We start from the raw sequence: 6,073 nt of genomic DNA, 5'->3' as shown, positions 1-6,073 counted from the left end.
AGATGCAAAATATCTCTCAAATGCTTTTTGAAATTTATAAAGATAATCATAATGATGTTTCCCCCTAGATCTATGATAATTAACATATTAACAGATTACCTAATATCAAACTATCTTTGCATTCCTGGAATAAATCTCACTTGGTTATGACATCCTATTCCTTTCATAAGCTCCTAAATTCTGTTTGCCAATTTTTTTTTTTTTTTTTTTTTTAGAATTTTGGCTTATTTTAAGTGAGATTTTCCTGTACTTCTTTGTGTAACTTTTGTTGGATTTGGGTATTGTAATGCTAGATTCATTAAAAAATAGGGCATTTTTATTCTTCTGTGTGCTGGAATGGTTTCAACAGCACCCAAATTATCCTTCTTTTAAGGACGAGCAGAGCTCCTCTGAGCTGCTGGGCGGTTCAGGAAAGCACAACTTTCGCAACTTTCTCTATCTCTTTTACGAACATTTGTCTGTTAAGGTTTCTCATCTATTCGGGAGTCCGTTTTGTTAAACTGTATTTTCCTGGAAAATCTTCCAGTTACTCCAGGTTCTCATCAAAACGTGGATGTGCACAGACACCTGACAGTTAACCTGTTAAATGAGCTACAGTTTCTGCTTGATCCACGCATTCCTCCCACCCTGAGTCTTCCCTCTCTAACTGGCAACACCATCCATCTCACTGCCAAAGACAGAAACCTAGGAGACATCCTTAAGTCTCCTTCCTTTACTTATTACTTCTATCTATCAGTGATTTATTAATTCTAGCTCTAAAATATATCTGGAATCTCTCCATCTCTCACCTTCTCTACTGCTACTCTCCTGCTTAGAGCCACCATCTTGGACTCCAAAAGCCTTCCAGCTGGGTTCACCTCTTCTATTCTTCACTCCTCAAACCAATTCTCAACACAGAAGCTAGAATAATTTTCTTAAAACATTAATCAGATTGTATTGCCCTCACCCAAAATGCCTTTGCTTAAAACTCATGTACATTTTCCCTCATCCTTAGTGTAAAATTCAAACTCCTCAACATGGTCAATGAGGCCATACCTCATTGAGAGACTACTATGCTCCCAACTTCAAGTAACTGTCCCCCTCACATTCTCTGTTTCTCAAAGATGTCAACTTCTCCCCCAACCAATCCCACTGCTTTAAACTGTCCCCAAGTCTCAGTCCTTCTTCTCCTTGAGACTTCCTCTTAAGTGTCACTTCATCAGAGAGACCTTTGATAACCACCCTATTCTTAAGGTGACACTTCACACCATCGCTCTCTGCCAAAGCACCTCGTTAGGATCCCTCAAGGCACTTACTAACCTGCAATTATTTTATCTTTTTTCTGTCTTCCTTCAAAAAATTTATTTTTTAATGGGGGCAAGAACATGTCTCTGTGTGTTAACCATTATACAGGCTGAGCATCGCTAATCCAAAAATCTGAAATCCAAAATGCTCCCAAATCTGAAACGTTCTGCATGCTGACTCAAAGCAAATGTTCACTAAAGCATTTTGGATTTCAGATTCTCAAATTAGTGATGCTCAATTGGTACTTATTCTGCAACTATTCCAAAATCTAAAACACTTCTAGTCTCAAGCAGTTCAGATAAGGGATACTCAACCTGCTTCTCCTGTTTAGCACAGTGCTTGATGCAGGGCAAGCACTCATTTATATAAATGCCCAGACCCAAAAGGATAGTTTCTAGGATGGGGGAGATTATGAGAGAGGAAGAAGTTCAGCTGCAGAAATGTAATATGGAAAAAGCAGTATGGTATCTTTTAGAACTTGTTTTCCTCCACCCCAATTCACCTTGACTGAACAATGCAAATCTTTATACCTATCTGAGGGATGCAATAATCAAACCAGGCTTCGGCTTTCCTTATGAAAGCTGCATTGGATTAAGCCCGGAAGAAATTGGTCCATCTCTTCTTATTATATTCACATTAGGCCATTTTAAAACAAGAACATACATCTATGTACATACATTTATCACAGAGTTATTTCACAGATCATTTATTACTTGATAATGGAAGAGGAACAATTCAGGATATCAACATCACTGACCCACAACATCTGTAGAGGTATTTCATGGCCACCATTCAGAGCACTGAATCCCTAATTCCTTGTAGCTCTGTGCTAGGGGCCGAAATAATCTAGTGGAGGGATGCTCTTCTCGTTTCTCTTTCAAAACACTTAAGGCCATCATCACTGACATGAAAACACGGTAGAAGGACAGACACTGAATACCTGTTTGACATTGACAGAGCAAATGAACCTCTCATAAGGCCCTCGCACAACAAGCATGCAGCCCAGGGCCAGGCATTCACAGGTATTCAGGGTGAGCTAAGAGAACCACCACCATCCCTCACTGGCAAAGCAAAGGGCAATTTTTTTCGGTGTTTGCCAGGGAAGAGAGCAAAGGCAAAACCCTGAAGGAGGCATATTTAGAAGAGATGTTTTCTTTCAGGTATTCTAAATTCACACAGGGGCCTCTTATCAAAGGGAGATAAATACAAATAATGATTAATACCTTACAATGTTAGAAAAGACAGTTGCCTAAAATTTGATGTTTAGCCAAAATAAATGAATTCTACTGGTTTCAGAAGACTAGGGGATATAATCTTCTCCAATGTTCAATGGCTTTTTATCAACCATTGTCAAAGTGTAGTCTGGGAACCCCCTAAGGAACCAAAGGTTCTGTGAAGTCAAAACTATTTTGGGGGCCAGGCGCAATGGCTCACGCCTGTAATCCTAGCACTCTGGGAGGCCGAGGTGGGCGGATCCTTTGAGCTCAGGAGTTCGAGACCAGCCTGAGCAAGAGCAAGACCCCCGCCTCTACTAAAAATAGAAAGAAATTATATGGACAGCTAAAATACATATAGAAAAATTAGCCGGGCATGGTGGTGTATGCCTGTCCCAGCTACACGGGAGGCTGGGGCAGGTAAATCGCTTGAGCCCAGGAGTTTGAGGTTGCTGTGAGCTAGGCTGACGCCGTGGCACTCTAGCCCTGGCAACAGAGTGAGACTCTGTCTCAAAAAAAAAAAAAAAAAAAAGCTATTTTGGTAACAATGGTAATGGCATTAAGACATTATTTGCTTTTTTCATTTTTACTCTCTCACAAATGTACAGTGGAACGTCCCAGAGGCTACAAGACTCACAACAGATTAAGCTGAGAAGCAGATACGACAATCCAGCTATCTTCTATTAGCCAGACATTAAAGAGATTCACAAAAACAAAAAGCAATGCTTCTCTTCTCACGTTTATTACACAAAGTCGTTATTTTTCATAAAAATGTTATTTCTATCAATCTGTAAATATATTTTTGAAATCTCAGTCTCAATTTTTAATATGGAGAATATTCACAGATATAGCCCACAGAAGCAGAAGCTCTTTGGGGATCCCGCAATAAATGTTAAATATGTAAAGAGTTCCTGACTCCAAATTTGAGAACCATGCACAACCAACCACGGGCCTTCAATGAAGATGTTTTAAAAGGGTATCATCAGGCCAGGCGTGGTGGCTCATGCCTATAATCCTAGCACTCTGGGAGGCCAAGGTGGGAGGATCACTCGAGGTCAGGAGTTCGAGACCAGCCTGAGCAAGAGCGAGACCCCATCTCTACTAAAAATAGAAAAAAATTAACCTGACTACTAAAAATATACAGAAAAAATTAGCCGGGCATGGCGGCGCATGTCTGTCGTTCCAGCTACTCAGGAGGCTGAGACAGAAGGATTGCTTGAGCCCAGGAGTTTGAGGTTGCTGTGAGCTAGGCTGATGCCACGGCACTCTAGCCTAGGCAACAGAGTGAGACTCTGTCTCAAAAAAAAGGGCGTATCATCACCTTTAATCATGTATAATGCCAGAGAGAGAGAGAGAAGGAGAGAGAGAAAGGATTTTGAAAATGGTCCATACAGTCATTATTATTAATTGTGTTAACTGAAATAAATGGTAGGATGGATAAGTCAAATTTGAAGATTTTTTTTTTTTTTGGCTTTAAAATATATGGCATGACCAGAATTATATCCTTCCTAAAACCATCTGACTTAGATTTCTGTAAAAGCAGCTTATTCTTAACTGCAAGATAAAGATTGAGCCATGACAAATTTATAGACGGATTCCTTCTGATTATTCAAGTGGGGCGAGAACACTAGAATCTTCCCTGAGGGCAGAGATAGAGATGTAACAGCCTCCACTCTCTGTTTCCCCAGAAGACAGGGCAATATTCCAGAGGGACAGACACAGCAGCCTCAGGATGTACACTAATTACAACAAAGGGAACTGTGGCGGGTAAAACCATTTGTTGTTTAAAAAAATCTGTGTGTAAATATGTTGAAAATATATACAAATATAAACAAAACATACAGAATATAGGCTGTCAAAAGCACAATTTGATGTATAACTAAAAATCAACTGTTTACTCAGAAACTGAAACATTCTGCTCAAAATCTAATCATTTTAATTTTTTAAAATACTGCTTAAAAATAAACTATTGAAATCAAAAACACAGAAATTTGGATGATCCTGGTGGGCTTTTCAAAATTTCCCATTCTCCACTGGTATCATTGGCCACACTGTGTCCTCAGGGAGGGGACTCAGAAGTGGCCAAGTTTGAAAAGAAGTAGCTACTCAGCTGCTTACATGAGTTGTACCAATACCGACAGCCCATACTCTAGCTAAAGCACTACCTCATGCTTCAACTAAAATGCTCCTACAAAGAACACTTTCAAAAGTACCTCAGCACTTGCAGATCACAGAACAATTTCAGATCAGAGACTGTTTCCCCTCGAACTCCTAAAATTGAACAAAAGATTTGTTTAAGTAGTTAGCAGTTATTTTTCTCTGGAAAAGATCTTCTCAAATCACAGAGAACATTCCAAACAGAGAGAATTTACCAGAGCGTCCTTTTCAAGGTGTTCCAGGGGCTGAATATCCTTCTCAAGATTGCTCAACCCTTGAAGAACAAAATTCTGAAACTTCTCTAGCTTATTGAGTCTGACAAATGTAAAAACCAACAAACTTCATTAGGACTACTTGGATGTGACAAAAGATACTCTTAATTAATCCTCTAATTATAAGATTAATTCAGATTCCTCTCCAGACATTAACTGTCTTGAAAACATGTGGGCATTTCCTGTCTCTTCTTGCCCTTCCCTGTTCACTCATTCCCGGCCTCAGAAACCTAACCACAGTCTTTCAACAGCAGCGCAAAGACAGCTGGTGTTTCAACATTAACTCTTAGCAGAACACAGGACAGACGACTCCATGGAAGAGGAGTGGAGGCCGACCATCCCTTCCTACCTTCCACTCGCTCCCCTTCCTCTTGCCTTACGCTGGCCTGACAGCTGTCGTCAGGTAAGGGCTAATACATTCTTTTCCCACCTCTAGGTTTTCGCTCTAAAACTCTTAACAGTTGCTATTCTGTGTCTGAGCTCCATGTACGTTGCTTATTTGCTTATTGTTTGTGTTCCCCATTAGACTACATGTTCCCTGAAGACAGGAGCTCCTGGTGCTTGTCCTTACTGTGCTCTCGCGTGGAGCACAGGGCGTGGCACCCAGCGTTGCTCGGCGTGCCTTTGTTGAACCAATACATGACGGAGTGTATCCCCACCAAAGATAATGAGAATTCCACAAATCCAAAGCCCTTCTGGGGCTTGTTTCAACTACCAAATGACATTACATGTATATAAGAATTTGAAAAGTCTCACAAATTTCTATTAAAACCATAATGCTATTATTCTACCCCAAGAAACTTTCTCCTTCAGTTGAATAAACTGACTCTTCATTCCTTTCTTCCCTTCTTTATTTACAGACCATTCTTCCCAACAAGGAGCAATTTCTATACTCACCTTCCCTGTACCATTCAAATTTTGGTTTCTAGAACCTGATTCAAGAAGCGCTTCCATTGTAACGGCTCTGGATTAACTCTGATCACTATAGGAACCGTCCCTCTACCCCACATGGTCATAAGGGGTGTGTGTGTGTGTGTGTGTGTGGTGTTCCCTCTATCCCCTTTCACAGCACCTTTGTACTTCTTGCTATATGGTCATAAGGGTGTGTGTGTGTGTGTGTGTGTAGTGTTCCCTCTACCCCCTTTC

The sequence above is a fragment of the Lemur catta genome, chromosome 5 (genome assembly GCF_020740605.2).
Source record: "Lemur catta isolate mLemCat1 chromosome 5, mLemCat1.pri, whole genome shotgun sequence".
NCBI classification, from domain to species: Eukaryota; Metazoa; Chordata; class Mammalia; order Primates; family Lemuridae; genus Lemur; species Lemur catta.
This window is presented reverse-complemented; position numbering follows the sequence as displayed.